The sequence below is a fragment of the Gorilla gorilla genome, chromosome 23, assembly GCF_029281585.2.
Source record: "Gorilla gorilla gorilla isolate KB3781 chromosome 23, NHGRI_mGorGor1-v2.1_pri, whole genome shotgun sequence".
NCBI lineage: Eukaryota > Metazoa > Chordata > Mammalia > Primates > Hominidae > Gorilla > Gorilla gorilla.
This window is the reverse complement of record NC_086018.1, coordinates 33502557-33516120: the sequence shown is the minus strand read 5'-3', so window position 1 is coordinate 33516120 and position 13564 is coordinate 33502557. Positions and strand designations below refer to the sequence as shown.

General features: G+C 44.1%; 1 pseudogene; it reads left to right on the top strand.

Annotated features, from left to right (window-relative positions):
- The first annotated feature begins 4711 nt into the window (after positions 1 to 4711).
- Positions 4712 to 6410, top strand: LOC101126078 (tRNA (guanine(10)-N2)-methyltransferase homolog; annotated as a pseudogene).
- The last annotated feature ends 7154 nt before the right edge of the window (positions 6411 to 13564 follow it).

Here is a 13564-nt window from a genome sequence, read left to right as displayed (position 1 = left end):
ATACCTGAGGTTCATTGCTTCACACCAAGGAAATCAAGGACAGGAACACACGAGGCACACAAGGAGTGAGGTTAAGAGCAGAGGTTTAAATAGGCAAAAGAAAGAGAAATGCTCTCCTTCCTGTAGAGAAAGAGGAGCTCCCAAGAGGGTCTTCCGGTTCCCTGGTGAAATGCACCAGGTTTTATAGATGAGCTTGAGGAGACAGTGTCTGATTTACATAGGGCCCAGAAGATTGAGCAAACCAAGTGTTCCATTTACATAGCTCACGAAGAAGCTGGCTTCCCGCCCTAATCTTTTTTGGGGGCGAGTCTCGCTCTGTCACCCAGGCTGGAGTGCAATGGTGTGATCCCAGCTCACTGCAACCTCCGCCTCCTGGGTTCAAGTGATTCTCCTGTCTCAACCTCCCAAGTAGCTGGGACTACAGGCACACACCACCATGCCTGGCTAAGTTTTGTATTTTCAGCAGAGACGGGTTTCGCCATGTTGGCCAGGTTGGTCTCGAACTCCTGACCTCAACTGATCCTCCCTCCTCGGCCTCCCAAAGTGCTGGGATTACAGGCGTGAGCCACTGCGCCCGGCCGCTAATCTTTTATTACGCAGATGGGTCCTCTACCTGGCTGGCTCCATGTTCCTTGTTTCTTTCTGTACACGTGGTGACAAAGAAAAGGGAAAATGGAGCCTCCATGTTGAAGATACCTGGCTTCCAGATAGCCTTTTCCTATTGGCACAGCTGCCAGCATTCACCTGTGCAAGCTTCCAGCTTGCTTATCTATGTCTGCAGCTCAATTTTACAGGCTGCTCTTTGTTAGAAAAGAAATGATTTGGGGACTGCTTTTTGTTAAAAGGGAGGGCTTACCGAGGACTATCTTACCCTCACTAGCTGCCTAAATCATTTCTTTTTAGCTCCTGTATCAATGCGAGGCCTACACTGTGGGGGTATAGAGAAGCAGATGGAGTCAAACACATTCATGAGCTGGGCACGGTGGTTCACGCCTGTAACCTCAGCACTTTGAAAGGCCGAGGCAGGTGGATCACCTGAGGTCAGGAGTTTGAGAACAGCCTGACCAATACGGTGAAATCCCATCTCTACTAAAAATACAAAAATTAGCCGGGTGTGTTGGCGGGTGACTGTAATCACAGCTACTCAGGAGGCTGAGGCATGAGAATCACTTGAGCCCCGGAGACGGAGGTTGCAGTGATCTGAGATTGTGCCACTGCACTCCAGCCAGGGCAACAGGGTGAGACTTCGTCTCGAAAAAGAAAAAAGAAAAAAAAAAAAGACATTCATGAAGTAAAACTGAGTTCTCTGGATAGCCCCTTCTGCTCTGATTCTGTCCTCGTCTTAAAGGAAGCATCTGAGACAGGAAAGAGATTTCCCTGGGGACCTTTCATCCAACGCTCCTTTGTCTCTAAAAGATGCTTGCTTTGCACTGGTGACAGAAAAAGTGGAGTCTAAAGAAAGTACGCAGGACCTGAGCAAAAATGGCAAGGAGCAGTGTTAGAGAAGGACCACTCCGGCAACCTCTTCTCTCCAGAGCTGTTTCCTCTGCCTGGCAGAATCCTGGATGTGGGAGTACTCAGGGGATTCATCTACCTATAGTTGCAGGCACACGTACGGTTCACTGGTACCCATATGGCATTCCAAACGCACCCTGTCTAAGGCAACAAGACCCTCCTGCCTGCTAGCTCATAGGAAATCTCTCCCATGGAGAATGAAGCCAATTCTACGACTTGAAGTTTGGGGGAGTGTTTGTTGAACAGAGTAGTTGACTTCTGTTTAAAATGCAAATACCTTTAGGAGAGACAACATATGCAGCTAACATTCGTCCAACAAGAGTACAAAGCAACCCTTATAAACCTGTGAGCCACGTGGCTTAGTTTCACAATAGGGTCATAGTCAGAGAAACACAGTTCACCAACCAAAGTAATTCCAGTTTGTCAGTTTCTCATAAAGAGACACATCACCTGACCCAACAATTGCACTCAGATATTTATGCAAGAAAAATGAAAACGTATGTCCACACAAAGACTTTTACATGAATGTTCATAGCAGCCCTATTCAAAACAACCCCAAACTGAAAACGACCGCAGCATCCATCAACTAGTAAATGCATAAACAAATTGTGGTGTGCCTAGTATATTACTCAGCAAAAAACAGGAACAAAGATGGACGCATGCAGCAACACGGATGACTCTCAAGTGAAAGAAGCCAGACACAAAAGGCTAATCCTTGTATGATTACATGTATGTGACATTCTGGAAAAGGACAAAACCATAGGGACAGAAATTAAATTGAGATAGGTTGAATTATCTTTAATGCAAATCAGTGGTTGCCAGGAGCAGGCGCTGGAAGAGGAACTGGAAGGAACTACAACCTATGAAATCTTTGTATAGGTTAATGGCGTAACTTTGGTATGTAATTGGCTTTGTGGCTTGCTCGTCTGTATCTCTCTGTATTTACATCAGTGAGTGTATATAAAGATGAATATTGCAGGTTTGTTTTTTACTGGCTCGAGTAGAGAGAGGGTGCCCTGGGCACCTCTACACCCAGCTCTCTCTCCTCTCTATTACTTGATCTCAGATAAGGATGGATCCTTCAACACTGTTACAGGAAACAGCAAACATCCTTCTAAGTAAAAGGGCATGGGGGAATTTTCAAGGTAATGGAAATGTTCTGTATCTTGACTGTGACGGTGGTTACATGGCTGTAGGCGGTCATCAAAATTCACTGAACTGTACACCTCCAAAAGTGAATTGTACTGCATGTAAATTACACCTTGATAGACCTCACTTGGAAAAAAAAGCCCTCATGTTCCTTGCTTGTTTTTCTCACTCTGTGAAGTATGCAGTCTTTAGCCACACTTCTTTAAAATCCCTTTTGTCTCCCACATGCTGCTTTTGTCGCCTGTCATTTTGTCCCTGCAAAAAAGGAAACTCCTCCCCCAGGTGGAGTCCACTCTCCCCACGCTCTCTGCCCTTCCCCAACCCCTGCAGTTCTGAGTCTCCCAATCCTGCACCATAAAAACCCCAAAGACAACATCTGGGTGGGAAGGCTGGAAGTCTTTTTTTTTTTTTTTTTTAAAGAACGTGCTCTCTTTCTTGCTTTTATTATTATTTTTAATTGACACATAATTGTGCATATTTATGCAGCACAGTGTGATATTTCAATACACGTATATGACGCATAGTCATCAAATAAGGATAATTAGCATATACATCACCTCAAACATTTATCATTTCTTTGTGCTGGGAACATGCAAAATCTGCCTTTCTGACGAATTGGAAATATACAATAAGTTGTTCATTGCAGTCGCTCCACAGTGCTGTAGAATACTAGAACTTATTCCTCCTATCTGGATACACTTTTGTATCTGTTAAGCAACCTCTGGCTGTCCTCCCATCCTACCCTTCCCTGACTCTAGTAACCATTATTCTACTCTCTACTCCTACGAGATCAACTTTTTCATCTAACACATAGCAGTAAGAACATGCAGTATTTATCTTTCTGTGCCTGGCTTATTTCACTTAACATCATGTCCTCCAAACTCATTCACATTACCGTGAATGACAAAATTTCATTATTTTTGATGGCTGAATAATATTGTGCATATATACCACGTTTTCTATTGAGGAACACTTAGTTTGAGTTCATGTCTTGGCTATTGTGAATAGTGCTGCAATAAACATGGGTGTACAGATATATCAGCAAACTGATTTCATTTCCTTTGGATAGCCACCCAATAGTGGGACTTCTGGATCACATGGCAATTCTATTTTTAGTTTTTTAAGGAACCTCCATGGTGTTTCTATAATGGCTATACTAATTTACCTTCCCACCAACAGTGTATAGAGTTTCTCTTTCTCCGCCTCCTTGCCAGTATTTGTTAATTTTGTCTTTTTAGTAATAGCCATTTTAATTGGGGTGAGATGATACCTCATTATCGTTTTGATTTGCATTTCCCTGATGATTAATGACGTTAAGCATTTCTCTGATATGCTCATTGGCCATGCATATGTCTTCTTTTGAAAAATGTCTATTCAGATTATTTGCCCTTTTTAAAATTAGATGATTTGGCTTTGTTGTTGTTATTGTTTTGCTGTTGGGTTGTTTGCATTCCTTATATATTCTGGTCTCAAACTCCTGGCCTCAGGCCATCCTCCCTTGGCCTCCCAAAGCACTGAGATTACAGGTGTGAGCCACTGCACCCAGCTTTTATATATTCTGTTTATTAATTCCTTATCAGATGAATAGTTGCAAATATTTTCTCCCATTCTGTAGACTGTCTCTTCACTCTGTTGACTGCTTCCTTTACGTGTAGAAGCATTTTAGCTTGAGGTAATCCCATTTATCTATTTTTGCTTTTGTTGCCAGTGCCAAAAAACCTTTGCCCAGAGCGAAGTCCTCCCGAAGTGTTCCCCCAATGTTTTCTTCTAGTAGTTTTGTGGTTTCAATTCCTGCATTTAAGTCTTTAATCCATTCTGATTTGATGTTTTCTATATGGTGAGCGATCAAAGTCTAGTTTCATTTTTCTGTATATGTGTATCCAGTTTTTCCAGCAGCATTCCTTGAAAAGACTGTTCTTTCACCATTGAATGTTCTTGGTGCCTTTGTTGAAAATCAGCTGGCTGGTCTCAGTGGAGACTCTGCTCTGGGAAGGAGAAAGAGGTGGGACCTCATGCAAGCCGTGAAGGTGCACGGTAGGCAGCTGCAATGGTGCTGCCGTGCACCCTAAACAGGTATCTGCTGCTCATGGTCAAGGAGCACCTGGAGTTCCACCTGCCAAACACTGAATGGTAATTGTCTGATGTTGAAGCTTAAATGCCTTAGGAAATAAAGTCTTTGCTTTCGTTTTTTGGAGCTCAGTTCACCAGCAGTCAAGAAACATGGAAAGTCACCATTTTAAATTCTTGGCATTCCCTCTGAAGATATTGCAAGAGATTTCATGAAATGGACAGTCTATGTGTGAACTATGGGATCATGCACAATCTCCCGAGGAGCTGTACAGTTCTCTTAAAAATTACCCTGTGGACAAGATGGTTCCATTTCTACAATCAGACTCTACATATAAAATAAAGATTCACACTTTTAATAAGACATTGACACAAGAAAGGAAAAATCAAGAGAATAGATGCAATTGAATGTCTGCCATCTGAAGAAAAAGTGAATTTAAAGAAACCACAACATACATTCTCTGTTTTGGAGGATCATGGTTTGGACCCAAACTGCATCCCTGAGAATCCACATAATAATTATTTTGGCAGATGGATTGCAGATGGACGGAGAGAGCTTATTGAGTCATACAGTGTCAAAAAGAGGCACTTTGTTGGAAATACAAGTATGGATGCTGGTTTGTCATTCATCATGGCTAACCACGGGAAAGTGAAAGAAAATGATATTGTCTTTGATCTGTTTGCTGAAACAGCAGCGTACTGTAAACTGTGTCTTCTCGAAACTCACTCCACCCGAATGGATAAGCTTTTGTTTAAGAGAGCAAAGGAAAGCTTTTCTGTTCCTCTTGACAACTAGTTCTTCTAGGTGGCCTCCTGATAGCATGTGCCCATTTTGGTGTATATGTTTATGGGACAGACATAGACCACAACATAGTTCATGGCTTGGGAATGGCCAGTAGGAAAAAACAGATATGGAGAGGACCAGATGAAAATATTAGGGCCAATCTTTGTCAATATGGTTTAGAGAAGTATGACCTTGAAGTTCTGGTTCCAGATGCATATAAACCTTCCTGGAGAAAGGGCATATATATATATATATATATATATATATTTTTTTTTTTTTTTTTTTTTTTTTTTGAGACAGAGTCTCACTCTTTCGCCCAGGCTGGAGTGCAGTGGTGGGATCTTGGCTCACTGCAAGCTCTGCCTCCTGGGTTCACGCCATTCTCCTGCCTCAGCCTCCTGAGTAGCTGGGACTACAGGCGCCCGTATTTTGATCCTCCATACGGTATCAGAGAATCTACGAGAAGAACAGTTTCACCGAAGGAAATACCAAATGAGATAGAAAAATGTCCAGAAAGCCACATTCCTGTTTCCTTGAGTTATCATCTGAGTGATATGTTTTTTTGACTTGTTAAACTTCTCAGCTGAGACCCTTGTGGTAGGTGGAAGACTGGTCTATTGGTTGCTAATGTATATACCAGAATACACTGAAGAGATGGTGCCCTGGCATCCTTGCCTGAAACTCATTAGCAACTGCCAGCAGAAGCTTTCCAGTCACACATCAAGGTGCTTGATAACAACGGAAATGGTGAAGAAATTTGAGAACTGCAACCAGTATTCACATCTGCAAAGTGATCATTTTCTGCCAATACCAAGGTCATAATTCCTTCCGTGAGAAATATTTTAGTGGGGTAACAGAAAGAATTGCCAAGGAAAAACAATCCAGCTACGAATGAAAATTAAGATTTTGACAATGAAGAAAGGATGAGAATTTGATAGAAAAGACATGTGGATGTGAACTTTCATGTATGATCCAGACAATATGTCCTGTTTTTCAATATTTTATATAAAAAAGGTACAAAGTAAATTGAGCAATGGTTTTAAAGTTATCTTTGTTTTATAGAATTTTTTCTTGTATGTGTTACAATTCTTTTTTTTTTTTTTTTTTTTTTTTTTTGAGATGGAGTCTCACTCTGTCACCCAGGCTGGAGTGCAGTGGTACGATCTTAGCTCACTGCAACCTCCACCTCCCAGGTTCAAGCGATTCTCCTGCCTCAGCCTCCTGAGTAGCTGGAATTACAGGTGCATGCCACCACGCCCAGCTAATTTTTGTATTTTTAGTAGAGACGGGGTTTCCCCATGTTGGTCAGGCTGGTCTCAAACTCCTGACCTTGTGATCCACCCACCTCAGCCTCCCAGAGTGTTGGGATTACAGGCGTGAACCACCACGCCATGTTACAGTCTTTTGGATCTTATTTAATTTATATTTGTACTTTCAAGTATTCATGGCGATTGACTCAAAACAGTTTTTTTAAACAATCTACAAAGGGAATTAACATTATTGACTTTTAAAACATATCTGCTGGATATACTATAAGCAATTAATAGTAGTTAAGAATTTATTCATTAAGACTGAGCACAGGGGCTCATGCCTGTAATCCCAGCACTTTGAGAGGCCAAGGCAGGCAGTTCATTTGAGATCAGGAGTTCAAGACCACCCTGGCCAACAGGGTGAAACCCCATCTCTACTAAAAATACAAAAACTAGCGGGGCGTGGTGGCAGGTGCCAATAGTCCCAGCTACTCAGGAGGCTGACACGCGAGAATCGCCTAAACCCGGGAGGCAGAGGTTGCAGTGGGTCGAGATCATGGCACTGCACTCCAGCCTGGGCAACATAGTGGGACTCCATCTCAAAACAAAAAAAAAAAAAAGAAAGAATTTATTCATGGGGTAGATTTGTTTAATTTGGTTTATGATTGTCATCGATTTACATTGCCACTAATAAACCATACTGAGAATTTCTAAGAAAACAAAAACGAAAGAAAAAAAATCAGTTGGCTGTAAATACATGGATTTATTTCTGGGTTTTCTATTCTGTTCCATTCATCTATATATATATTTTTTATGCCAGTACCATGGTTATTTTGGTTAAGATAGCTTTGCAGTATATTTTAAAGTCAGATAGTGAGATGATTCCAACTTGCTCTTTTTGCTCAGAATTGCTTTGGCTATTTGGGATCCCCATATGAATTCTAGGATAATTTGTATATTTCTGTGAAGAATTTCATTGGTATTTTGATAGGGATTACAATTGAATCTGTAGATCACTTTTGGTAGTATGACCATTTTCACAATATTAAGTCTTCCAATTCATGAACATGTGATATGTTTCCATTTTTTGTGACCTCTTCAATTGCTTTCATCAGTGTTTTATCATTTTCCTTCTAAAGATCTTTCACCTCCTTGGTTACTTTTGTTCTTAGGTGTTTTAGGGTTTTTTGTATTAATGGTTATTGTAGTCACGTGAGATTGCTTCCTCAATTTCTTTTTTTGCTAGTTCATTGTTGGTGCATAGAAACACTACTGGTTTTTATATGCTGATTTTGTATCCTGCAATTTTATTGTATTTGCTTATCAGTTCTAAGAGTTTTTTGATGCAGCTTTTGGGGTTTTCTGTATAAAATCATGTCATCTGCTAACAAGGACAATTTGACTTCCTTCTTGCCAATTTTGATGGCATTTATTTCTTTTTCTTGCCTAATTACTCTGGCTAAGACAAGACTAGAAGTCTTCTTGGGAGGAAGAGCCTTTGAGGAAGGGGATGATGGAGGAGCTGAGTGGGCAGAGCTGTAAGTCCTGTCTCCGACAGAACAGTACCCCCACCCCACTGAAAAAAAAATGGTTGTGCTTACCTTTTTAAAAGTTTGGGAAACACTGGATCTGACTGTTATTGCTAAAGTCCCTTTCCGTTCTGACATTCTATAGTGCAATATTGGGCTAGGGAAATGCAAAAGAGTGAATATTCATTACTTGTTCTAATTTAATTTAATCCTCACAACAGCCCTATGAAGTGAGGGTTATTATTTTTATTTTTTGTATTTTTAGTAGAGGCTGGTTTTCACCATGTTGGCCAGGCTGGTCTCGAACTCCTGACCTCAAGTGATCCACCTGCCTCGGCCTCCCAAAGTGCTGGAATTGGAATTAAAGGAGTGAACCACCACGCCCAGCCGATTTCCATTTTTTTTTTTTTTTTTTGACAGAGTCTCGCTCTGTTGCCCAGGCTGGAGTGCAGTAGCATGATCTTGGCTCACTGCAACCTCCGCCTCCCAGGTTCAAGTGATTCTCCTGCCTCAGCCTCCCTAGTAGCTGGGATTACAGGTATGCATCACCATGCCTGGCTAATTTTTTGTATTTTTAGTAGAGACGGGGTTTCACCGTGTTAGCCAGGATGGTCTCGATCTCCTGACTTCGTGATCTGCCCACCTGGGCCTCCCAAAGTGCTGGAATTACAGGCGTGAGCCACCGCGAGCGGCCGAAGTGAGGGTTATTTAACTCAGTTCTTCGATACGTGAAATGCAAACTCCACCATCCATGTGCTATTTAGGTCAATCCGTGGCACCCTCAGTACCTTAAGAGCGGTGCAGATAAAGTAACAGAAGGGCAGCGATTGGGGATGGTGATTTCTGGCTGGAATAAAAGCCTCCCCTTCTGGCTGGAATAAAAACATCCCCTTCCTCAAAGGCTACAGAAGAGTTCCCTTCGAGCTGAGCTTTGAAGGCTGGACAGGGAACCCACCAGGAATGGGTGTGAACAAAAGCACAAGACAGGGAAAACCCAGGGTGAGTTCTGGGCAGCCCACGATGGCTGGTGTGTGAGTGGGGAGCTAGGGAAGGGAGAGGAGAGAGGTGGGCCTGGAGAGGCAGGTCAGAGAGGGGCTTACCTTAACCATTAAGTCCCCCTGGCAAAGAGGTGGTACAGATTCTCCGCATAAGCAGAGAGAAAGAAAGAGCACCAGCTTTCTGAAGGCAAAAGTCTGCAGAATGTCGGGCTCAGGGAGAGAAGACAGGTTTTGCCTTCTTTCCATGTTCGCCAGGAGCAATGGCTCCAAGCCATAAGGGAGGAGGAATGAATGAATTCATGAATGAATTAAACCAGTATTTATTCACCACCTCTCAACCCCAGGGTCTGTGCCAGATGCTTTCACTCATATTAACTTATTTAATTTTCGTAATAAGCCCGTAAAGTAAGTGTTATTATTCTCAAACTCTCACTTGGCAAATATATACAGAGTGCTTATCATGCCAGAAACTTTGCTTAGCCCTGGAGAGACAGAGACGAGCAAGACAGTGGGAAGAAACGATTTAAAGCCCAAGGTTTGAATCACAATTCTGTGTTTTACTGGCTCCATGTCATTGGCTAAGATACCTCTCTGTGCCTCAGTTTTCTCATCTATAAAATGAACATCATAACAGCACCTGCCAGGGACTCTTCTAAAACCTGTTAGAAAGCTTGGCTGCCGGAATATCATGTGAACCCTCAGTTGCATCTGACTGGGTAAGGGGCGAGTGCTCTACACGTAGGCAGCCAGCCCATTGGCCATGGGCTTATGACATAGCCTATGGAAAAAGGGGTGGAGCATAACAAATTCTCTCAGTGAACTGGAAAATGCAGGGAATGAAGTCCAAGCAGAACAAAAAACAGTAATTTATTCACATGCATCCACAAAGGTTGGAAAGATAAAGCTGGGCATGGTAGCTCACGCCTGTAATCCCAATACCGTGAGAGGCTGAGGTGGGAGGATGGCTTGAGGCCAGGAGTTTTAGACCAGCCTGGGCAACATAGTGAGACCCTGTCTCTACAGAAATAAAAATAATTAGCCAGATGTGGTGGCACACACCTGTGGTCTCAGCTACTTGGGAGGCCAATGTGGGAGGATGGCTTGAGCTCCAGAGGTTGAGGCTGCAGCGAGCGGCGATCGTGCCACCCACTCCAGCCTGGGTGACACAGGGAGATGGTGTCTCAGGGGAATAAAGAGGTTGGAAAGAGATACGAATGCTTCCATTTTCTAGCTTTTGAAAACCACATGGTTTGACTAGTGAAGCTGCACCTCCTACGATGTATCTGGTGCTGGACAGTGTTCAATGCAGGTTCGCACCCAACGTCCCCACCATAAAGCTGCAAGCTGAATAGGCAGAGATTACTTGCCTCACTTTACAGATAAGAAAACTGAGATGCACAGAGCAAAGTGACTTTGAAGGGGCCCCAAAGCCTCACATAGTGAAGCTGGTGTGCAGATTCCAGTCTGGCTCAGCTCTGGGTCTGGGCTGTCTCCATTACTCAGGCTTCTAGTTTTTGTTTGTTTGTTTGTTTGTTTGTTTGTTTGTTTTTTGAGACTGAGTCTCACTCTGTCGCCCAGGCTGGAGTGCGGTGGTGTGATCTCGGCTCACTGCAATCTCCACCTCCTGGGTTCAAGGATTCTCCTGCCTCAGCCTCCCGGGTAGCTGGAACTGCAGGCATGCACCATCATGCCTGGCTAAATTTTTTTTTTTTTTTGTATTTTTAGTAGAGATGGGGTTTCACCATGTTAGTCAGGCTGGTCTCAAACTCCTGACCTCAGGTGATCCACCCTCCTCGGCCTCCCGAAGTGCTGGGATTACAGGCATGAGGCACCGTGCCCAGCCAGGCTTCTAGTTTCGACTGGCTCACCAGGAGTTCAAGAGGAAAGCTCGTTCACTTTGTAGTTTAATAGAAATAAAAAATCATACCTACTATAGAAAACGTTTGAGATACATTCAGGGTTGGAAATGTGGTACATTTTGTTCCAGCTTTTATTTGGTACATGGTTGAGATCCAGGCCCTGTGAACAAAACAGCCAGGGCTGCATGTCAATTCCTTGTGCCCATAGAGAGCGGATGAGATGGATGAGTAATTCAGAAAAATGGGCAGCCCCTGAGCCCTGCCAGCTTTCCTCTGGGACACCTGAGGGTCTTTTTCGGCCTGTTAACTATTTTAGAAATCCTAAGAATCATTTTTCTGTGGCTATTCCTCAAAGTGGATGTTGAGGAGTTAGGACAACTATCCAAACTGCTAAACTTGGCCTCTGAGCTCTACAAATTGGCACCTTTTTCCAACTAATCTCACATTCTATCATCCAAGTGCTGCTGAAACTCCAGCCAGGATCACGCATTCACTCTTTCAACATTTATTGAGCACCTACTATGTGCCAGGGACTGTCCTAGATGCTAGGGATAAAATGGTATCCCAGTGATATCTTGATACCATCATGGTGTCTCTATGTTCATTGAGCTTATAATTTAGAGTGAGATATAGACATTAATCAAATAATCATGCATATAAATATAAAACTGCAAACTGTAGTCTGTGAAATGAAGGTAAACTCCAGAGTGAAATGATTGATTATTAGTGAGAAACTTGGCATACTTTGTGGGTGAGTAGGTCTGGGAAGGATCGTCTGAGGAAACCATGGCTCCTTCTGAGGCCTGACACCCAGTCTCATATCCCCACCCCACTCCCACCTGACCCTGATCAAATCCCCACTGCTGAGCCTTCCCTGCAGCTGGTATTTCTGGTTTTTTTTTTTGTTTGTTTTATGTTTTTTGTTTTTTGTTTTTCTGAGACGGAGTTTCGCTCTTGTCGCTCAGGCTGGAGTGCAATGGCAAGATCTTGGATCACTGCAACCTCCGCCTCCTGGGTTCAAGTGATTCTCCTACCTCAGCCTCCTGAGTAGCTGGGATTACAGACATGTGCCACCACGCCTGGCTATTTTTTGTATTTTTAGTAGAGACGGGGTTTCACCAGGATGTTGGCCAGGATGGTCTCAATCTCCTGACCTCGTGATCGGCCTGCCTCAGCCTCCCGAAGCGCTGGGATTCCAGGCGTGAGCCACCGCACCCAGCCTGGAACTGGTATTTCTAACAGCCACATCCGACCACACACTCCCCTGCTTGGAAACTGCAAAGAGTTATAACATCTTCACATGGCCCGTAAAGCCAGGGACTTCCAGACAGGATATATAGCCTGTGCAAAACCTGGGAGTGTGACAGCCAGAGGGTGATCCCTGGGGAAGTTCCAGGAGGTGAGGCACCATCTCCAGAGAGGAGACATCCCTGCCCCCATGCCTACTCCATCACTTAAGTCCAAAGAAGCTATGTCTTGAGCACGCCTCTAATCCACCCACTGTAACTCACCTCCATGGTCACGGACTCAGTCCAGGCCTCCTCATACTGGGGCTGGGTCACTGAGACAGCCTGCTCCCTTCTCTCCCTGCCTCTGGCCTTGACCTTCTCCCTGCAGTGGCCAGAGCATTCTGGACCACACTGATGCCCTGTGGCCGCATCACTCCCCCGCATTTAAAACCCTTTGGTGGCTCCCATCACTGCCTACCACACACTGGCCTGCATTCACAATCCTACACCCCTGGCTTTGGCTGCCCCTCTAGCCTCATCTTTGGAATCCTGACTTCCGCCATAGGAATACTCACAGCTTCCCCGTGTGCCACCACCTCGCTGGGGCCAAGCCTTTGCACTTGCTCTTCTCTTTTTGGGGATGCTCCTCTCTTTGCACCCACTCCCCTTCAGGACTCAGACCTGAGCACCCAGCCTGGGCCAGGTGCCTCCACCATTCTCCTGCAGCACCCGGGGACCTTCACAACCTGTATCACGATGGCTTCTCATTGCCTGGATACATGTTGGTCTTTCTAACTGGACTGTGACATGCAGAAGGGCAGGACTGTGGCCACTGCAACACTGGATGCAATGTAGTGGCCAAAAAGGGAAGCTCTGATGGAGGGTGGTGACTGATAGGTGGGTAAATGGGTGGATGGATCTATGGCCACCTGGGAAGAAGTGTCTGATCACAGGTAGGTGATCAGACAGATAATAGATGTGTGGCAGGAAGCTGGGGTAGTACGGGTTGGTGGTAGCCTGTGTGTGCTTAGATTTGAATCTTTTCTTTTCTTTTTTTTTTCTTTGAGACAGTCTCGCTCTGTTGCCAGGCTGGAGTGCAGTGGCACCATCTCAGCTCACTGCAACCTCCGCCTCCTGGGTTCAAGTGATTCTCCAGCGTCAGCCTCCTGAGTAGCTGAGATTAC